Source organism: Sciurus vulgaris, assembly GCF_902686455.1.
Source record: "Sciurus vulgaris genome assembly, chromosome: 2".
Taxonomy (NCBI): Eukaryota; Metazoa; Chordata; class Mammalia; order Rodentia; family Sciuridae; genus Sciurus; species Sciurus vulgaris.
In genome coordinates this window covers 42927703-42951483 of record NC_136462.1, presented here as the reverse complement: position 1 = coordinate 42951483, position 23781 = coordinate 42927703, and the positions used below count along the sequence as shown (strand labels likewise).

At 38.1% G+C, this 23781-nt stretch overlaps 1 long non-coding RNA gene across 1 annotated transcript in view; it reads right to left on the bottom strand.

The window, feature by feature from the left end:
• Positions 1 to 23781, bottom strand: part of LOC306653063 — a 287321-nt gene that overhangs the window by 185359 nt on the left and 78181 nt on the right. The window contains exon 2 of the long non-coding RNA XR_013761629.1: positions 18046 to 18155. This is a non-coding gene — a long non-coding RNA (uncharacterized lncRNA). The remainder of the gene's footprint in view (positions 1 to 18045; positions 18156 to 23781) is intronic.

Here is a 23781-nt window from a genome sequence, read left to right as displayed (position 1 = left end):
AGCAGGACCCTCTGAGAAACACCCCTTGTAACTAATAAAAACTGGTACACCAAGAAGGGAGTTGGCATTCCCCTCTCTGAGAAGACCCACGTTCTCCTTTGAGGATTCTTCCTATCTTCTTTCTCATCCAATGAACTTTCTCTTTCTCATTTAATTATCTTTGCTATATTTTTACTACATGAAATGCTCACTCAATGACTTTGTTCTAATGTCTCCTTCTTTGGCCAAGGGGTTAATACTCCTGACTTAACTTGTATTTGTTACTTCTATGTGCTTTCACTTACTTATCAAAACCTTCATGAGAACCTTATGAAATAAGTATTATTTTCTCACCGTTTTAGAAAAGGAAAACTGAGGTTAACAGATTAATTTACCGTAACTAGATTGTAAGTTCCATCAAGGCTGGGACCCCATCTGTCCTGTTCATTGGTCAGCCTTGCTGTCTAAGGAAGAGACTGAAACACAGAAAGGACTTCAAAATTAAATAACTATTTGATCATTATTCAAGAACCCTGCCAGAGCTGGCATTTGAGCCTAGGTATATCTAACTCCAAAGTCCACACTGTCCACTATCTTATGATAACACACATTGAAACATAATCAATTTTCTTTTATTGTGCTAGGGTTTGAACCCAGGGCCTCACCCATGCTAGGCAAGTGTTCTTCCACTGAATTACTATACATACCAGCCCTATCTATAGTCAATATTTTAAAACCAGTATGTTTCTTAAACATTCCAAATATACAAAAGTCCTTAGGAAAAGAGTCTCCTGTAAACATCTAAACCTGGATGTTTACATATCCCTAGCAGTGTCTGGGCTACAAATCTCTCCTTTTAGGTGATGTACATTTGTGGAAAGGCACAACTGAGCCAGAAGGACTTCACGGGAATGACATGTGTGTATTCAGATAATCCTTTAGCTATTGACTACTCATTATTTCAGATACTTTCATACTCAGCCTCTAAGAGGAATATAGTTTATTTGGACTTGTTTATTAACTGACCGAGAGCTAACAAAGATTTCTTCATTTTTATACCAATAAGCAACTATTTCATAAAGCCAATAATGAAAGTGTCCAGGGCTGGGGATATAGCTCAGTTGGTAGAGTGCTTGCCCGCAAGCATAAGGCCCTGGGTTCAAATCCCCAGCACAGCAAAAAAAAAAAAAAAAAAACAGTGTCCAGGCCTGTGTAGTACACTCAGTTCTGACATCCACCCTCCCGCCCTGAAGAAGACTTTTTGTTTAGCACCAGCTTTCATTTACATTTCACAAAATCTGGTATACATAAAGACGCATCCCCCCCGCTCCATAAAGAGTCCCTGAGAACAGACTTTTAGAGTTAGAGAGAAACTTACATTCAATGCTAAACCCAGTTTGAAAATTCTCTCCTCAAACCGTTGACTAGTCTCTACTCCCTTCCCTCACAGGGTGTGGAAGCTAGTCATCTGGGACTTTCACACAAGTCTGATCATTCCAGGGTTCTTTCTTCCACTGATGGGATACAGCTTTCACTTCTACTGACTGGCAGCAGTGGGCAGCAGGCCTGCCTCCTGGCATCAGAAAGAATAAACCCAACCTCTTCCATATGGCAGTCCTCATGTGCTTAAAGACAGCTGTCTGTCCTCCCAAAGTGCTCCCATTTCTTGCTTCTCTAAGGCTAAATAAACATATTCAATTTCTGCTGCTATCCTCACATGTCATGAGCACCCAGTCGTTGACTCTTCTCACAACATCTGTATACCAGCTCTGGTTACTTGGTCAATGCTCTTGTGGAAGGGATACAACCAGAACAGGACGTAGGATTCCAGTGGAGTTTGGGCAGAGCAGAACAGGATAAGCTGACTCAATCACTTCCCTTTCCTGCGGAGGGTAGGGGCTATGAAGACCCAGGCTGTGGCAGGTCACTGCTGTGCCCCCAGTGCCCAGCACACAGGTATCACTGGTAGTTGTTTCTTCAGACACTAAGTGTCTACAGAAGCAGCCAGACTTGCCTCATCTTTGCTGGGGGGCACATCACAGCTGATTCACGCTGAGGTTTCTGTCAACTAAAACCTGAGTTTTCCTTATATGTGTGGTTGATTTCCCTTTTCATAATCTTGTCTTGTGCTATAGATTTTTCTGGATCAACAGGCAATATCCTAATTCAGTTTCCTTTAAAATTCACCTGTGAGAAACATGCTTGGAAATGCAGAGGATTCTCTAGAAGGACACAAGAGGCAGGAAGTGATGGTTTCCTTCAGAGAAGCATACTGAGAGTCCGGGGAACGAGGATCAAAATTTACTTTTTACCATATGTCCTTATGGATTTTTAAATTTTATATTACATGAATGTGATGTCTAATTTTTAAAGTTAAAAAAAAACTATTATCTATAGAACAGTCAAAGAGCATATTATTTTTTCTTCATAGTCTGCCCATCTTTATGACCCCAGCTGTTTGGAGTATTAGAGTCAATTTTCATGTTCTTTTAACATTTTTCTTTATCCCACTACCCAAAAGGAGTTTTTTAGGCATTTTCCCCTAAAACTCCCTCTCATGAAATAGCAATTCCACAGACATACAATATATTTTTATGTACTATACATATTCGTTCACTTCATATATAAATGAGTCCTATAAAAGCTTACTTTTGGGGCTGGGGAGATAGCTCAGTTGGTAGAGTGCTTGCATTGCAAACACAAGTCCCTGAGTTCGGTCACCAGCACTGCAAAAAAAAAGAAAAAAAAAAAGCTTACCTTTGTCAAGGCAGATAAAGAATGACTCAATCTTTTTTTTTTTTTGGAGGGGGTGCTGGGGATCAAACCCAGGGCCTTGTGCTTACAAGGCAAGCACTCTACCGACTGAGCTATCTCCCCAGTCCCCAAGAATGACTCAGTCTTTAAATCAATTAAAAGTTAAAATTTAAAAGCTACTAAAATTTTAACTATGTATTAAACAAATTTTATTATAACTTATTAAATAAGTGGTAATGTCAGATTAATATGCAAATTAGCAACATCTACAACTACACAATAGACTACAATTAAAATTTAAATCCTTCAAAAATTATTTTTCCAGCAAAAGTAAAATAATTGAAAAATTAAAAATCAATTTGTTTAACATTATTTTTAGTGACTGTAACTTTTAACTTTTGCTTGATAAGAGAAAATAACTTCACTTTCTAGCTGCTGAATACTCACTCAAGTACTCTTAATATTTTATCCTTTTCAGATATAATTTGGTTAGTAATTTGTAGAATTAAATAATAAAAATAGAAACTAATTTTATTCAATTCTCAAAGTCCAAGTAAACACAATGCACTAAGGACCTAACACAAACATCCACAAGGCAGCCAATGACAGTGAAGAGCCACACACATTCTACCTTTTGAAATGTAGGGATTGAGGAAGACCAAGTCCCACAGTCAATAAAATGGCAATGTATTGGAGATTCCTAACTCTAAAAATAGTGTAGGACTGGTCTGGAGCTCAGTGGTAGGGCACTTTCTTAGTATGCTCCAGATCTTGTGTTCCATTGAAACACAACCCAAGAAAATGAAAACAAAACAAAGAGAAAATCCACCAAGCACAGCCATAATTTTGTAGTACTGATCTCTGATCTTACATGCACGTTTTATATGAATTCTATGTCAGTGCCACATAGGTTATACCCAAGAAAACTCAAACGCTAGGGGAAGCAAACCCTTCTGACAAATCTTGGCTAAACTTCATGTATTTGAAGCTAATCTTCGCTCTCTTCCTAAATATCATTGTTTTGGGAAGTATCAGAAAACAAAATTTCCACAGAAATCTGAAACCCAAGTTTCCTGGGTCTATTTGAAGACCAGTTAACAAAATAGCATCACATCTGAAACATGAACCAAACAGAAAGGCTAATAGTGCTCTTAACTTCCTTTCTAAGAGGAAGAAGAGGCAAAATATCTTTATGTTTTATATTGCTAACCTATATATCAATCAGTCTATCATTATCATTATCTTTCCAAAAACACATTTAAATTCTCACCACAGTGCAAAGAATAGCATAATTCTCCATATACTTCATCAACAACAGGTTCTTTTTATCCAATTGCAAAGTATTAAATACTTAAATAAATCTCCACTCAATTTTTTAAAATGTTTTAAAAACAAAATGAATGTACTTTTTTATATATGTAGTCCCTGGGTAACCAACAACCAAGCTTAATCATTAGAGAAACACAATTTGAAATGCCAATGTTTGGGTATATCTAATTATCTTTGCTCAAAGGTGATATCATGATATAATTAGGAGCCCACAAACAAAAAGCTGAAAAGGAAGAGGCCCAATAGTTTTAGGCTAGATGACAACAGCTTGGTAAAGTGTTTTCCCAAGCTTGGCACTTCAGAAGCCAAGTACACATTTATGTACTTAGGGAACATAAATATGTTCAATATACAAAGAAGATGGTAAAAATTAACATCACAACTACACAGAAGTCATATATATATGTGGACACATATATATCTTATATGTATATATTTTACTTTCGAAATATATATGTATATGTGTCTACATATATATGACTTCAGAATTCATGGCTCTTTAGAACAACTGTAATCTCATAGATCAGCATATAACGAATTTACATATGTTAATAGGACTAGGGAAAAATCAAAAACTTGCTTTAGATCTCTTATAAGTTTAGGAAACAGTGCTATTAACCACAAATAGACATTATGATGTACAAGTGCATCTCATATATAAAATAACCTAATCAGTATATTAATGCATTGATAGGGATTAACTGAGTTGTAATTGTAGGCATGTAAGGTGTGGTCATTGGGGGACATGCCTTTGGTGTATGTATTTTATTCTTGGTGAGGGGATCTTTCTCTCTCTCTCTCTCTCTCTCTCTCTCTCTCTCTCTCTCTCTCTCTCTCTCCTTACTGGTGCCATGTCCCCAGCTGCTTTCCTACTCCACATCTTTCTGCCATGATATTCTGCTCACCTCAGGCCCCAAGGAATGGAGTCAACCATCTATAAACTGAGAACTCTGAAACTGAGTCCCAAATAAACTTCCTCTTCCAAAATTGTTCTTTTCAGGTCTTTTGGTCACAGCAGTGAAAAAACTGACTAAAACATATGTGTATCATCTATAAGAATCACTTATGCATATAAAGACATCTGTTGGTCTGCCTTCTTTCCTTTCTTCTTGGTGGAAAGACAACCTACCAATTGCTAGGTCTTGCCCATGGAAAGCATCAGACAGGGGTATGGGCTTGGGACACATGAGGAGGGCATCCTGAAGGGGATGACCCAACAGGAGCGGAAACTCGCCTTAGACACTAGAATTGACAAGTAAGTAAATGTATTAAGGACAATAGCACCTGAGAGTCTGAGGAGATTATCAGGACTAAAGGGCTCTAGTAGTGAGACACACCAAACCAGAGCAAGGCATAACAGGGTGTTGGATTGTTTTGATGTGAAGCACATTGTGACAACTGGTGAAACTTGATTGGGGTCTTTGGGCAAAGGTTATTTAAGAGTTCTTTGGGGCTAGGGATATAGCTTAGTTGGTAGAGTGCTTGACTTGCAAGCATCAAAGCCCTCAGTTCAATTCCCAGCACTGAAAATAGTTCTTTGGATTGCTTCTCTAATTCGCTATGACTTCAAAATTGCCTCAAATTTTAAAATATTTAAAATATGAAGACATTTTTTCACATAACCACAATATCATTTTCATGCTAACAAAAATAAACTGTACCTCTGAGTAATATCAAATATTTACCCCAATTTCAAGTTTCCTCAATTATCCCTAAAATGTCTTCTCCAACTGGTATTTTTGAAGCATAATCTTAGACCATATCGTCCAGTATTAGTATAGTCTTCTCAGCTCTCTTTTGATTAAAATTTGCATGGAATATCTTTTTCCATCCTTTCACTTTTATCAATTTGTGTATTAGTATCTAAAGTCTGTCTAAAGACAACATAGAGTATTAAAAATCTTTGCAACTGTGTCTCTTGATTAGAGAATTTAATCCATTTACCTTTAAAGTAATTATTGATAGGAAGAACTTCTGACATTGTGCTGTTTGCGTTCTCTATGCGTTATGATCTTTGTGTTCCTCTTTCCTCTATTTTTGCCTTCTTTTGTGTTTAGTTGGTTTACCTGTGATGTATAGTTTGATTTTCTTTTACTTCTTTTATTTTTTAATGTAATGTTCTTAGTGGTGCCCTTTTTTTTATTTGTTCTAATTAGTTATATATGACAGAAGAATGCACTTTGACACATCGTACATAATGGAGTATAACTTCTCATCATTCTTTTGGTTGTACATGATGTAGAGTTACACCAGTCATATAAACATATATGCATATAGGGTAATAAAGTCTGATTCATTTTACTATCATTCCAACTCCCATGCCCCCTCCCCTCCTTTCATTCCCCTCTGTCTAATCCAAAGTACCTGTATTCTTCCCTAGCCCCTGCCCCTTACTGTGAATTAGCATCGGCATATCAGAGAAGACATTTGGCCTTTGGCTCTTTGGGTTTGGCTTATTTTGCGTAGCATGATATCTACTAGTTTCATGCATTTACCAGCAAATGCCATAATTTTGTTCTTCTTTGAGGATAAGTAATATTCCATTGTGTATATATACCATAATTTCTTTATCCATCCTCTGTTGAAGGGCACAATTGGTTCCACAATTTAGCTACTGTGAATGGAGATGCTATAAACATTGATGTGGTCCCGTCACTGTAGTATGCTGATTTTAAATTCTTTGGGTATAAACTGAGGAGTGGGATAGCTGGGTCAAATGGTGGGTCCATTCCAACTTTTCTGAGGAATTTCCATACAACTTTCCATAATGGTTGTACCAATTTGCAGTCCCACCAGCAATGTATGAGTGCGTCTTTTCCCCCACATCCTCGCCAACATTTATTGTTGCTTGTATTCTTGATAATTGTCATTCTGACTGGAATGAGATGAAATCCTAGTGTAGTTTTGATTTGCATTTCTCTAATTGCTAGAGAAATTCAACATTTTTTTCATATATTTGTTGATACACTATTTCGTCTTCTGTGAAGTGTCTGTTCAGTTTCTTAGCCCAGTTGTCAATTGGGATATTTGTTTTTTTGGTGTCAAGTTTTTTTAGTTCTTTATAAGGACTCACTTCTGGATGATCATAGCAGTCTGGGTTGTCTATCTTGACTGCTATGCTAGGTGTACTGGTCATGATCAGGAAATGGAGACAGGAAATCCACGTCATATCGTCCATGAGCCAGCAGGTCTGAAGGAAGGAAAAGCAGGAAGAGGTGGATAGCTTTCATGATCAGAGAGTGAGTCAGGCTAGGATGGTGTCAGAGGACAGCTTCCCACTTCACTCCATCACTCACTCTGAGTTCCCCTGCTGAAGCCATTCCTCTGCCCATTTTTTTTTTATGGTGGTAATCTATATGTAACATAAAATTTATCATTTTAACTATTTTTTTCAGTATACAATTCAATGACTTTGGGCATAACCATATTGTTCTTTTTTTTCAATTTTTTTATTAAAATCTTTTTTTTATTTTTACAGACTGCATTTTGATTCATTGTACACAAATGGAGTACAACTTTTCATTTCTATGGTTGTACACAATGTAGAGTCACACCATTCTTGTAATCATACATATACATAGGGTAATACCATCTGTTTCATTCTACAATCTTTCTGTCCTCCACCCGCTTTCACCCCATTTTCCTCTATATCATCAAAGTTCCTTCTCTTCCCCCCGCCACTCCTCCCTCGTTATATATTGTCATGCACTTTCTGAAAAATGTAATACAAAAGTATATCACTTTTTTTTTTATTATTTCATACTGAATACTACCCATCAAAGAATAACACTCCATCCTGTTCCACAGACCCTTGTCACCACCATTTCAGTTTCTGTCTCTATGAGTCTGAGTATTGTTGATACCTCATATAAGCAGAATTATACAATGTTTGACATTTTGTCTTTGGCTAATTTCACTTATTATAATGTCCTCAAGGTTCACACATGTTGTAACTTATCTCAGAACTTCATTCAAGGTTGAATAATGTACCATTGTATGGATATACCACACTCTTCATCCATTCACTTGTCAGTATACATCTGGGTTATGTCCATGTTCGGTAAATAATGCTGCTAGAAACATCAGTATACAAATATTTGGGTCCCTGCTTTCAATTCTTTGTGGCATATGCCCAGAAGTGAAATTGCTAGATTATATAATTGATTGCCTAACTTCTGAGGGATGATGTTTTCCATACTGGTTCCACCATTTTATGTTCCTATCAGCATCACACTGAGTTCCAATTTCTCACATCCTCATCAACACTTGTTACCTCTGTTTTTTTGATAGTAGCTATCCTAATGAGTATAAGATTACATTTTATTGGGGGTTTAATTTGCATTTCCCTCATGATTAGTGATGTTGTGCATGTTTTCGTGTGATTTTTGACCACTTGTTTATCTTCTTAGGAAAAAAGTCTACTTAAGTTCTTTGCCCAGTTTTGAATAAGGTTGTTTGGTTTGGGGTTGTGATGGTTGTGGTGAAGTTATAGATGTTCCTTATAAGTTCTGAATATTAATCAAGTATCAGATTTATGATGTGCAAATATTTTGCTCCATTTGTGGGTTGTCTTTTCACTGCCTCCATGGCCTACCATTCTAAGTTCCCTTTGTCTTCATTCACCCTTCACTTTTTTGCTGTAAGTTTTTGTCTTCTTGGCAGAATTCTAACACTTGATAGTGAGAGAGTTTGTTTGACATTTGGATGTTCTGGTTGACAGGTGCCCTTGGAGCTCCCCACCCCACCATTTTTGCTGACATCACTCCATCTGTCTGTTCCTGTACATAAAGTTTCTTTGGAACACATATATGCCCATTCACCTGCATATTGTCAATGGCTGCTGTGGTAGACATCTTATCACATAGAGGCCTGTTTCCTAGTCTTCACATCCTTATGCAGTCCTCATTGAATGTGGACCAGTTCTGGTGTTTTCTTCTAAAAGCACAATACAGCAAATGTGACAGGGTATTCTTTTTGTGGTTGGATTTTGGAAGACCATGACTCCCTCTTGCTGTTATTTTCTCCCTTTGCCTTCTCGGCTTGCATGCTTTAATACGAAAGGCCCACATGGGAAGGAACTGAAGGTGTCCCCTGGTCAACAGCCATCAAGGAATTGAGGGTCTTAGCCAATGCAAAATGCAGTCCAACCAACCACCTTGTCAGTGAGCTTGGAAACAGGTTCTTTCCCAGTTGAGCCATCAGATAGATCACACCACTGACTGACATTGTGATGGTGGCCTTGTTAGTGACCATGAAGACCCAAGAAATTATAAGATAATAACTGCTGTTTTAAGCCACTGAATTTAGTGTAACTTGTTACATAGATCCAACAACTCCTACGACTATTTTTTAATTACCATATTATAACTGCTTGTAGAGACAGAGACCATATCACCCTCAAAGAATAGCATACAGTTGTTCCTCAGTTTCCATTGGTTCTAATTCCCCTGAGGATATCAAAATCTTGACATGCTCAAATCCATTATGTAAAATGGCAAATATTGGCATATAATTTGCACACATAGTCCAGATATTTTAAATCATCTCTAGATTACTTATAATACCTAATATAATGTAAATGTTATGTAACTAGTTGTTGTATTGCATTTTTTAGGGACTAATGACAAGAAGAAAAGTCTGTATATGTTCATACAGACATAGGATTTTTTTTAAGGATATTTTCCATCCACTGTTCGTTGACTCCACAGATGTAGAACTCACAGCTATGGAGGAACAGCTGTATTTACTCTATATCTCTCTATAGAAAGAGCTCTATGTGAGAATGAATGCAAGAGGGATGCAGGTGTAATCTTCCATGACCCAGGTGGAATCAGCAACTTTCCAGTCCATCACACTGGAGTGTAAACTCTGTTGACCTCTGAAGTAATGATGTACATCAAGTTCATCTCAAACTCAGGCTGATTTCTTAGCCTTCCTCTTCAGTGAATAAAGGTGGAGGTCACAGGAGGGTTACAATTTCTATTGAGTAGTGTTTCCCTACACTACTCACACCCAGGCCACTTTAGCTTCCTGGAAAGCTTTCAAAGGCATTGGAGTGATACTAACTCATTGATTCTGATGATAAGGGAGACTTGGACATTTCCACTTTAAACAGGAAATCTCTATTGCCAAATTAATTTATTTGGCATACTTTTTTATAGAATAAATGTCCCTCAAAGCAAAAGGGATGTTATCCTTTATCTGTACCAAATGTGTCATTTTCTAAAAGGGAAATATGAGACTGATATAGTTAAAGATTTTCAGAGACCCACAAAGCCAAGGGAGGAAAAGAAACATGAAAGCAGATTCCCTAATTTAGTTGCTAGGAAAATTATCATGAAATCTGATTCCATTAAATGTGAATTAATGTGGTTTTTACTGCATTAAGAATCATCTGATTTGCATATTGGTTGAACTATTTACATCAAGAAAAGGCTTTCAGGCTGGTTACCCTGCTCATTGGTAAATCACTTGCTTAGCATGTACAAGAATCTCAGTTCAATGCCAGTACAGCCAAAAAAAAAAAAAAAAAAAAAAAATAGAGACAGAACAAAAGAATGAAAGAAACAAACAAAAGGAGTTCATTATTAAATTTACAATTTCTATTGAGGGCGTTAATGAATAAGTCCACACTGCCCTCTACTGGATGACTTATAATTATCACTTAATAGTGAGATCAAGATTCAAATGGAATTTTGGATATTTGTTCCTAATTGCAATGACAGATAAATGGAAACCAACACATCTGCTCTGTCTTGATATTTCCCCATGACTATTGATCTGCTTGGATAAAATTTTTCTTGTTCAAAAGAAGCCTTGATTTTCTAGTTTTAAGAATTTCAAGTTGATGGGGCTGGGGATATAGCTCAGTTGGTAGAGTACTTGCCTTGCCCTGGGTTCAAATCCCCAGCACTGCAAAAAAAAAAAAAAAAAAAAAAAAAAAAAAAAAAAAAAAAAAAAAGAATTTTAAGTTGAAAAAGTGAATTTCAATGTGTTACCAAAAAAGAGAAGGCCAGAGAGACAGAAAGATAAGAGACTGAGATCAGAAAAAGGGAGAAAGCAATTGGGAGAGGCAATTCCCATCAGCCTAAACAGGGGCTCTTTTTCTACTCTGGCAACCTCAAAAATAATTCAAGGAGAGCCATCTTTGTGACAGTTCTTATCTGTATGTTAGTTATAGCTCATGGGATAAACTTTTTAACTTCTGGAAACAAAATTTAAGTTCTCAGCTTGGTCGACCATAGTGATCACTTCTCCTGCATGAAGAAGCAAATGTGCTTCTATCAAAGCAGACTAAATTATGGTTGGGAGTCAGTCGGCTATTTTACCAGACTTAATAACAGCATTAAAACTCTCAATTTTGGCTCAAATCTTAACTTACAAGAAATATAAATAATAATAAAACCATACTACTGCATGGATAGCTCTTACCTAGCCGAAAATTTAAAAAAAGAAAAAAGAAAAAAATAGAAAAAGAAAGAATAGCTAGTATAAATAAAATTATGCACCAAAAATTACTGTGACAGGGACACCTCGATCCAATTTTATAAAAGAAATGCAAATGCAGGGTGAGTCATCCTTTCTGGGTTGATATTCCCAGTCTCCAACCCTTCCCTCTATCATCTCTCCCTGAAGCAGCCTCAGATCCTGGAAAGACCATGGGCAGGGACATAAATCTGAATTCAGATTCCAGCTCTGCCACTAAGTGGCCTTGAGAAAAGCCCTGGTTTATTGATGTGTAGTGTGGAGATAATAAAATGCAACTAACTCATTTTGGGGGAAATTAAGTGAAATAGCCTATTTAAACCACTTAACAGTATCTGACTTACATCAGATTCTAAATTTTTTTTTAAAATTACTTTATTTCCCCTTCCTTCCAAACTCTTATATTCACCTGAGTACTAGTCTACTCCAGGTGACTCATTTCTAAGCAACATGACTAAAACTCTCTCCCTCTATATCCTCTTTCTTTATCACTGACATCATTGTTCACCTAGTCCAAGTAAGAAACTAGAGCATCTCCCTATATTCCATTTTCCTGCTCACGTCCACATGTACTTGTGAAACTCCTACTCTGCCTTTAAAAGCCTGTTTTTCTCTGCTCCCCTCAGACTAAGTGAAGTTCTTCTGCCCCCATCTTCCCAAAGCACCCCATATGCACCTTTATTACACACTATGCTATCGTGACTTGTTTCTCTTCTCTCTTTTTTTTTTTTTTTTTTTTTTGTGGTGCTAGGGATTGAACCCAGGGCCTTGTGCTTATGAGGCAAGCACTCTACCAACTGAGCTATCTCCCCAGCCCACGTGACTTGTTTCTCAACCCTGCCATTCTGTGAGTACTTTTAGAACAGAGGTTGTATCTTATTTAAAGTTTTAGAAAAAAGGGAGAGGGGGCTTAGAAAATAAGCAATGTAAAATGAAGGATCTGCATAAAAAATTCTACAAATAAGGTTTTGAAAAGATCATTTTCAGTCCTTGGTCCTTATGGTTTGAATGTGAGATGACCCCAAAAGCTCATGTGTGAGACGATGCAAGGTTTAGAGGAGAAATGATAGAGTTATGAGAGTCTTAACCCAATCAGTGAATTAATCCCCTGATGGAATTAAACTGGATGTTAACTGAAGGCTGGTGGGGTGTGGATGGAGGCGGTGTATCATGGGGGTATACCTTTGGGGCATGTATTTTGTGTCTGGTGAGTGGAATCTCTCTCCTTTACTTCCTCTCTTCCTCTCTCCCCCTCCCCCCTACTCCCTCCTCTTCTCTCCCTCTCCCCCTCTCCCTCTCCCTTTCTCTTTCTCCTCTCTCTCTCTCTGCTTTCTGATCATCATGACCATATCATCATGTGGGCTAATTCCCTACACCACACTCTACTGCCATGATCTTTTACCTCCCCTCGAGCCTGAGACATGGACTCAGCTATCTGTGGACTGAGACCTCTGAAACCATGAGCCCCCAAATAAACTTTTCCTTCCCTAAAATTATTCTGGTTGGTCTTTTAGTCAAGCAATGAAAAAGTTAACTAAAACAGCACTAGTAACATTTTGGGTCAAACAATGCTTCATCCATCATAAGAGGCTGTCTAATTCTTTATAGAATATTTAACAGTGTCTCTGGTCTCAAACCACAGATGCCAATAGCAACGTCAGACTCCACCACCACCAGTCCCAGTAACCAAAACTATTTCTAGCCATTGACAAATGTACCCTGGGGACCAACCTTGGTCTCATTGAGACTTTGGAATGCTGTGGTCTCTAAATAACCATTTGTGTCCTCTGCGACTCTCACCCTGGGTTTCTTATTAGAAACCCAGGTTTCTAATAAGTGTACAAGTCTGCTAAAACACTAAAACATTTTTTAAAGTAGAGCCCAAACAGGACACAATGACACACACACTGCCAACAACTAGGGAGGCTGAAGCAGGAGGATGAAAGCTGAAGACCAGCTTCAGAAATTTAATGAGACCCTGAACAACTTAGTGAGATGCAGTCTCAAAATAAAATTTTAAAAATTATAAAAGGACCAGAGATGTAGCTTAGTGGTAGAATGCCCCTGGGTTCAATTCCCAATACCAAAACCAAAAACAAAACCAGAACACAGGGCTGGGGAGATAGTTCAGTTGGTAGAGTGCTTGCCTTGCAAGTACAAGGCCCTGGGTTCAATCCCCAGCACTGAAAAAAAAAAAAAAAACATAGGTTTTAAGGAGGGATGTTTTCATATTTTGAAGATTTAATACTTTTTCCCTCCTCAGTATTGAGGATTCACCACTGAGCTACATCCACAGCCCTTTTTATTTTTTGATTTTGAAACAGTGTCTCTCTAACTTAACAAGTTGGACCTCCAACCTGCAATCTTCCTGCCTCAACCTCCAAGTCTCTGGGAATGCTGGTTTGCACCACCATGCTTAGCTAGTATCTTTTCTTGTATAAAGGATGTGTGAAAATTGCTTTTCAATCCTAAATAAAATATACTGTTCCCTAGAACAAACTAAGACATCTTAAGGGAAGCATGACACTCTTGTTTTCAGGTAACAATTTAGTATCAACAATGGTCCTTTTCTTTGACCTAAACATAAAATGGGAGTGTGAAATAATGAAGCCATTGTATAGTTGAAAATAGTGAACTCATATCCCTTATAGAGAAAGGGTCATGCTACCTTCCCAACCCAGACCAAGAAAATTCCCAGGATTCTAAGCCACATAGAAGACTTTCAGACACCACAAAATACTTGCAGTTTCCTCATTTATTCTCCCATCCCACTATTCTCTATTTTCAAATGACCAAAGAGTGAAGTTTCTTTTATAGGTCATCAAGATAATAATGTCCAGTTTCTGTCTGGGGAAATTCAACCTTCCTTCCCATTGAAAATTAAAATTTTTATTTGATCAACATCAAAATCTTCATTCAAAGATGAATGGAGAGACAGTAAATGACTGCTGTTCTCCAAAAGCTACCCAAAGCAGCAAAAGAATAGCATTACAGAACTGTTTTTCAACTCCTCCCACAGAGAGTAGTATAAATTCTCTGAAAACTGAATTCCAAAGCCAGGGGTTACTGCAAAACTGACCTCTCTGCTCATGTGCAATCCCTAATCCCAAAGCCTTCAAAGAGAGTTGAAAACATATACATCGTATATTTAAACACAATGAAGAAGTGCAAAGATGTGATTCTGGTGCCCAGTGACCTAGATCCAGAATCCCAGCTCTGCTCCTTACAAGCTGGTGACATTGGGACCTTCCACCTCAACCTCTGTGTGCCTGTATCCTCATCAACAGAGACAGCAGCTGTGCCTACTTCTTAAGGCTCTTATGGAGAATAAATGAGTGAATCTTTATAATGTTTAATAATTAATTAATACTTGTAAAATGGCATCTGACACATACTAGTAAAAAAATTTTTTTGCAAATACAATCCCTTCCTTCTTTCAGTCCCTTCTGCCTTTTTCCTTGTTCATCTTGAGCACTCTTACCAGGTTCCTATCAAGGTGTTAGAAGGGAACAGCCTGTGATGTTCAAGGTGTCAATCTTAAATTCTTTCTCTAAGCAGTCTTTGAATTTCCCCTCCAGACTTCAAAAGGCAGATAAATCAGCAGAGATGAAAGAAGTGGATCTCTGGCCCCACCCCTTCAGTAAGGAGTAGGATTCTCAGTTGGAGGAACCCTCCCTTGCCTGGTCTGTGAATTCCTGAGGCTGGCCCTAGGGAGAACAGTAATGAAAATTCATACCTTATAATTTAAGATAAAAAAAACTAAGCAGCCTGAAATGTCTGCACTCTAGCGTGTGGCAAATGTGGCACTGTCTTGAAATGAGTCATCTTTAGCCCAAGTTAGAAGCAGGCATAATTTCCAGATGTCAAAAATATATTTTTCACTAAACAGAAAATCAAGCAAGATGGAGTGTGGCTTTTAATACTGCTTATTTTACTAGCTGTTAATGTTGACTGGCTTCTGATTTTCCTCAGATTATCCCCTTGTAAACTGTGGCCTAAATGCATTTAAATTGCCTTTGAGTATCCCAAGCAGTCCTACTACCATGGAAACCAAACCAAGGATATGCAAGATGACTTCTCTAGGGCATAATCTGGTGCTCCGGATACTTTTGATTGGTTGCTCCCTGCTCTGCCACCCCCTCTCTGAAATGAAATCCTGTTGGTTAGATTCATTTTTATTATCCACAAGAGCACATCATTCACCAAGTAGTGGAAAGTGCCGTTCACCTGTCCAAGTCCTTCCAGAGACATGGGCAGTATCAGAGGCAGCAATCCAGAAGTGACAGAAAGCATAAGCACATTGCTCCAGAAGGATCTAAGCATCTGCTCAGTTGCTTGGTTGATGAGGTAACCTGCACCTTTTAAATTTTTATTGGTGGAGGAGGAAAGAATGTGGCCTTGTGTCCCAATGAGTGCTGCCTAACACCTGGCTCTTGACAATGTCAGTGGATCATTGTACAATTCTGTAGAAAAGGCATATAAAATAGTAACAACAGGGGACCAAATATGCAAAAGAGTAAATTCTTGACTTTGTTGTTAAAGTATTTATAACCTTGATAAAATTTCTTAGCAGAGACTTCTTTTTCACCATTTATAGAGTAGATTCTGTTTGTGATTAATGTTTGCAAACTATTAAATCATTTGGATGAAAGATTAAACAAGAACAAATATCATTTCCCTTGCCTGTTTCATCAATCCACAATGAAGATGAGAGGAAAATGTCAAGGTCAAGGCTGTCTATCTTGCTTTTAAAAATACCATATGAGACATTAGCATCTGTCTCAGCCAGGTAAAAGCATACTCCTCTTCTGCTTCCTAAAATAAGGAGGTTCATGAAATATGTACACGGATAGTTGTGATTTTTGGTTTCATCATTTCTTCTGTTTTTGGAGTTTCTTGAAATTCTCTGGCATATGTCAACCTGTAGAAACAGAGACCAACTGCTTCTCAGAATAAGTAATATTACAACAATGAAAAGACACAAGGGCTGGGGTTGGACAAGATGAACCTAACTGACCTTCACTCTGCACACAAATGACCATGGCATTTAGATGTTGAAAGATTAAAACATTGACAACTAAGGTTAAGCTTCATACTTAAAGTTCCTGTACAACCATAAGAAATTTATTAACAAATATTTTCACAGATATTTCTAGTAGGAAAATTGGCAAGGAAGATGAGCTGACAGTTTATGTCAGTAGAAATAAAATCAGTTCACAAAAACTTGAAGGGAATTTAAGATGTAATCAGATAAACAAAAAGAAACTAATTAGGAAAAGCTATTTAATTATTTAATTCCCACAGTGTTATGGAAGTGAGGTAGACATATAGCATATCTGTGACCACCTGCGTCTTTTTAACTTTTTTATATTAACAACTTTTTTATATTTGGAGAAGTTTCCAAGTTAGGAGTCTTACTTCATCTCTCTACCCCTCCCCAGGGTACTGGAGATTTAATCGAAGGGTGCTCTCTTACCACTTAGCTGCATCCCCAGCAGTTCTTTTTATTTTTTATTTTGAGACAGAGTCTCACTAAGCTGCGCAGGTTGGTCTCAAAATTTTGATCCTCATGACTCAGCCTCCTGAGTCGCTGGGATTACAGGGTGTGCCACCACACCTGCCTTGAATCCTGCTTCTTAAGGATATGTACAGAACTCAGCCATACCTGGTGGTACACACCTGTAATCCCAGTAACTAGGGAGGCTGGCAGGAGGCTTACAACTTTGAGGCCAAACTTGGCAACTTAGTGAGACCCTATCTCAAAAATAAATAAATAAATAAATAAATAGGGCTGGGATGTAACTCAATGGTAGAGAACCCCAGGATCACAAGTTCAAAGCCAGCCTGGGAAACTTAATCAAGACCCTGTCTGACAAAATTCAGAGCTGATATTCCCAACTGCCTTGGCAACACAGATATAAATATGTAACTTAAATCCAACCAATCAAATTCAGCCAATTGAGGGCAATAGGTAGATCTAGGTGCTATAAGGAATTCATTATCTAATGGAAGTGAAAACTGAAGTGTCCATCTTTGAGGGCAGCAGCATCTGGCACAAACCAGTACCTAGATTTAGTCAATGAGCTATGGTGTTGTCTTTTGACCTAGTCTTCTCTGGTGTTCCTTAATATAACATGGGCATCCTTCATAGCTGTATAGTTTTCCAGGATTGACTCTCTGGATTTCTGGAAGGACCAATAAATTCCTAAGGACACTCACTGATTAATACAGTAGAGTTATTTGTGAATCCTTGATACAACTGTAAATTGGAACACGTTTTGTAAAGAGCTTTAGTGTGGTATGTCAAGATTCAAATCTTTGACTCACCATGACTTCTTAGAAGAATGTATGCTAATGAAATAGTCCAAAGGAAGGAAATTGCAATATGGATGATTATGATTAAAATTCCAGTGGATTGGAAACAACTTGAAGGCTCACAGTGGGGGAAGAGTTAAATCAGTGATGATATACCCTTGATAGTCAGAATGGTGTCAGCACAGCTACGTTTTCTTTCTTTCTTTTTTTTTTTTTTGGGGTGCTGGGGATTGAACCCAGGGCCTTGTGCTTACAAGGCAAGCACTCTACCGACTGAGCTATCTCCCCAGCCCCTGCACTGCTACATGTTAAAAGTATGGAATAAAGTATTGTAGGAGGGAGGCCAGGGATGTACAGCTGCATTTAGATAGGTTGAATGCTCTCTTTACTTAGACTGAATATTTTTGTGGGGTTTGTCTTAGTCTATTTTCTGCTGCTGTAACCAAGTACCTGAGGTGGGGTGATACACGAAGAGGTTTATTTATCTCACAGTTTTGTAGGATGAAAGTCCAAGATTAAGCAGCCCCATCAGTTGGTCTCTGGTGAGGGCCTTCTGACTACATCACAACATGGTGATAGCATCATGGTGGAACTATGTGCAAGGAGGGGGAAATTATATGGCAAGACAAGAAACAAGAGGCTGGGAAGGGACCAGACTCACTCTTTTTATAACTACCTGCTCTCACTCTCATAGGAACTCAGTCCTTCAAGACCCAGCCCAATTCCAGATCAGCATTAATACATTCATAAGGGTGAAGACTCCATGACCATATACTTAGGCAGCTTCTCTTAAAGGCCCAGTCTCTCCAACACCACCACACTGGGGACCAAGCTTCCAGAACATGAAACTTCAGAGAACATACTCAAATGATATACAAACCATAACAAGTTAGCCTGTGAGGAATGAAGAAGAGGATCAGCTCCAACTATCTCCACTGGGGCTGCCACTATTGGCAAACTATTACAGTGACTAAAATAATTATTAGGAGGTTTATGTAGCAATATAAAAAAATACTCTATTTCTTTGTTAAAGAAATAGAACAAAGCTCAAACTTATATCCATGCTGTGATTTCTACAATTACATAAAAAAAAGAAGAAGAAGAAGAAATAGTCTTTTGAGCCATGTCTGAAAAGAAACAGAAAAACAGTATGATTTTTTGAGTGGCAGAATTATTAATAAATATTTCATCCCATTTTCTACTAATGTTGTTCAATGAAAAACACAAATTAATGTCTTACAAAATTATCTTAAGTATTCAAAATTACATCTTCTCTTTACCAATTTGTCAGTGATATTAATGGTGATATCGCCACCTGCTCAGTGAACACCACTTTGAAACTTACTGTCTTTTGGTAGAGTTAGTCTCCATCTGAGCCAGGTAATGGGTCTACTTCTGGTGTTCAGGGATCCACAGAAACAAAGGGAAAAGGAATTTCTATATGAAATCACCAGCCACAGAGACCTTACCACCAGCACTGTAAACATACACTTGCTCACACAGAGCATGGGAACTGGTGGTGAGAGAGTAAATTGGAAAACATCTTTGGCATTCTCTATAAAATTGAAGATATCCATATCCTCTGACCTAGAAATTCTGCTCCTAGGTGTTTACCCTGGAGAAACTATTGCCACAAATATACCAGTAAATATGCACAAGGATGCTTATAATAACTCCAAAAACTAAAATCAATTTGAATGTTCAACAACAGAATAGATTTTAAAGTGTGTAAAAGTATGATATAATCATGTAATACTATATAACCAGGAATATATTCTAATTATAGTCAGACTCAATACATTGGATGAAGTTCATAAATGTAGTGTTGAATGAAGTATCAAGTAATGTTGTATGATTTCAATCATAAAAGTTTAAGACTTGGCAAAATTAAAATGTTATTAAAGGGATGCATACAAGATGAGGAAAACTATAAAGGATGGAAATGATTATCACAAATGTCCAGCTTGTAGTTACCTCTGGGAGGGATAGGGAGAGGGGGCTGAGCTTGGGGCCTCTGACCTAGCAGCCATTCTTTCTTAATGAAAATGGTGTTTTGTGGATATTTACATCATTGTTTTACATCAAACAGTGGCACATTTGTAGTTTACCATCCTCCCTGTATGCTATAGTTTGTATTTTTGAAAACAAAAACAATGAGACCCTAACAAAAATATCCATGGGTCAGGAGTGAGGCAGTGGAAAAATCGCCTTCGGGTTACTAAAACTGGAGGTAAAGGGAGTTGAACAAGTGGGTTCAGACCTGGATTAATGGAACAGCCACCTTGGGGATTTGGTTACCAAAGAGGAGCACTGTTCAGAAGCATTATTTAATGATTCAAGGTGATCTTTTGAATTCCTCCATGAGATGTCGAAATCACCAGGAATCGTACCTTGGAAAGGCTCTGGGGCAATGAAAATGAGAACTCTCCATAGCTCCTGGAGCCTGATGCACAGGGAAGAGATGTCCTCTCTTAGTTCATGTCTACACCCTCCCTTGCTTCTGTCTTCACCCTCACTTCATTTTGAGAAACTCAGGAGGGAGATGTGGACCTGTCCACAGACACATGGAGGGTGCAGTTTCTGGATCTGAATTATCTGAATTAGGGTTGCCCATCACTGTCACAGGGTATTACAGCCAGCAAGGCCACCTGACTCACTCTCAATGCTTATAATACTGCCCAGGAAGAGTGGAAGGTAAGCCCTGTGGAGCACTCCTCCAACCAACTCAGCAAGGAAAATCCTAGCAATTGTTCAGGTAATGGTCAATATGGAAGGACTGCCCCAGGTTAAACATTCCATCAAGAACCAAGAGAGGATATTGATTACCTGTGTTTCCTTTAAAGCTCAAGACCTGAGGATTTTCACTGGCTTGTTTAGTGTTGGGCTCCCAGCGCCATGTCAAACTTTCAAAGAAGCAAAAGAGATCGCTGAGTGTTCTTGTTGTGCACTGTTAAGCTTGACTTTCTATTGACTGGGTCATTTTTACAGCTCTGCAGCAGTGGAGGTGAACTTTTAGATTCTTGTTTGATACAAATATGAATAATTTCTGTCTAGTGGAACAGATAACCTTAACAGTTATAGTGATAGCCCTGTTTGACATTAACCAGTTTTGCATAAACCCCAGATATCTTATACTAGTTCTGTCAAAAATAGCTAGTGTGTGAAACAATGTAAGAAAGTTGAGGTGAAATGATTGGATTGTGATAGTTTTAACCTAATCAGTGGGCTAATCTCCTGATAGGGATTAACTGGAGTGGTGACTGCAGACTGGTAGGATGTGGCTAGAGGAGCTGGGTTGATGAGAGCATAGTATACCCTTGGGGTTTATATTTTGTCATAGTAAGGAGATCTCTCTCTCTCTCTCTCTCTCTCTCTCTCTCTCTCTCTCTCTCTCTCTCTCTCTCTCTCTCTCTCTCTCTCTCCTTCCTGGTGTAATGTCCTGAGCCACTTTTTTCTACCACACTCTTCCACCATGATGTGCTGCCTCATCTCGAGCCTAGGAATGGAGCTAACTATCTATGAGCTGGGATCTCTAAAACCATGAGCCCCAAAATAAAATTCCTCCTTAAAATTGTTCTTGTAAAGTCTTTGGATCACGACGATGAAAAAGCTGACTAAAGCAGTAGTTTCTAAAATGTTCTTTGGACAGCTTTTAAAATCAACTAGCTCTCCAGTGGCAGGGCTTTGGGAGAGGGCCTTTTCCTCTGTGAAGGTTCATGTGAAGAATGTACAGAGAATGAACAGACAACTTCCAGACCTGGGAGTGAATATTTATAAACCACATACTCATCAAATACAAATTTGAAACCTAATACTGAAAAAAAAATGCACAATTCAATTAGAAAATGAGTCAAAGGCATGAACAGACATTCCGCTGAAGTTGTCCAAATAATCAGATACCCAATATCATGAGCCATCAAGAAAATTAAATTAAAACCTCAAGATGCCCCTCTCAGAATGGTGAAAATGGAAAATGGTTGCAATACCAAGCACTGGTGAGGAATGCAGAGAAACTGAGTCCTGATATGCTGTTGATGGGAGTGTCACAGTGATGCCACCCCAGGGAAAACAGAGTCGCTGGGAGTTCCTTTCACAACCAAAGAGGAAAACATCAAGTGACGCAGCATTGCACCTTTGGGCAAGAGAAGCAATTTTGCATCCAACCAAATCCTGTACGTGAACGTTCAGAACAGCTCGTTCCAACAACCCCAAACTGGAAGCAGCTCAGCTCATTGGTGGGTAAATGGTTGGAACAGATGCGGGATTAAACAGGAACAAAATATTGATACATGCAGGAACCCGGATGGGTCTCAGGGAATTATGCTGTGTTGAAAAGAGCCAATCCTGCAAGGTTGCCTCCTATTCAGGTGTATCTATTTAACATTTCAATGTTCACATTGGACATTCCAATATCTAACATATTCTGAACATTTTTATCCCCTTTATTTAATGGTTCTATATTTTAAATTATTTAACAAGTTTTAAAACATATTCATCATAAATTTTCAAGATCGGAAACCACATTAGTGGTTTTCAGATTTGGGGACAGAGTGGGAGGGTGGAACCAGAAGAAGGGAGGTGAGGTTATAAAGGAAACGGGATCCTTCTGATGGGAAAAGAGCTGCTATGCACCTTGACAGTGAGGAGGATAGACAACTACAGATGTGATGGAATTGCAAAGAATGAGACACACACAGAGAAATGAATACAAGTAAAACCGGGGAAATCTGAACATAATCTATGCTTCAATTGAAAATGATGTCAATATACCAGTTGTGACTTCATATAATAGTTTTGCAAGATAGAACCACTGGGAGAAACAAGGTAATATGTATGTGGATCTGGATTATTTTGTGCAATTGCAAGTAAATCTTCAATGATCTCAGTTAAAATTTCAACTAAAATAATAATGCATACTCTCAGTAGAAAATATGCAAATGATAAAGACTATGAACAAAATAAAAATGATCCTCAATGTTGTCACTTAAAAATAAGCAATTGCTTATACTTTGAAATATGTTCTTATAAGCTTTTAAAAATTTGTATTGAGCTGGGCCTGGCAGTCCACCCTTATAATCATAGTATCTAGGGATGCTGAGGTAGAAGAATTGCAAGTTCAAAGACAGCCTTGGATACTCAGCAAGGTCCCAAGCAACTTAGCAAGACACTGTAGCAAAATAAAAATTAAAAAGTTTGCAGATTTGGCTCAGTGGTTAAGTGCCTCTGAGTTCAATCCCTGGTATCAAAAGAAAAAAAGAATTTGTTTTTTTTGTGTGTGTGTGTGTGTGTGTGGTGCTGGGGATTGAACTCAGGGAATTGTGCATGGGAGGCAAGCACTCTAACAAGTGACTGAGCTAGATCCACAGCCTGTATTGCAAATTATTGATATTGAACCATTGAAAAGCTAATTTCTTAAACTTAATATACTATGAGCAGTTTTCAATGTCATTACATAGTTTCCTAAAACATTTGGGGTAGGGGTTGTTTATTTGTTTGTTTGTTTGGCAGTATAGGGAATTGTGCCCTTAGACTAAAAGAGCTACATTACCAGCTCTTGTAATCTTTATTCTGGGACAGGGTCTCACTAAGTTGCAGAAGCTGGCCTGCAACATGCGTTCCTCTTGCCTCAGCCTCCAGAGAGCTGGAATACAAGTGTACTGTGGTCCATCACACCTAGCTTTGATTATTTTTAATAACTGTATTTTATTCCTGATTATGAAAGAAACCATAGTTTATTTGCCCCAAATCTTGTTTTGTTCTATTTCTGCTGAATATGAGAATTGTCCAATGAGTATCTTTGCAGATAAGCCTTGGTCACATCCCTAATTATTTCTCTCAGATACATTTTAAAGAGGACAATTATTGTTCTAAAGAATACCCATTGTTAAGACTTCCTGCTCTATCACCAAAAGGTTCTGA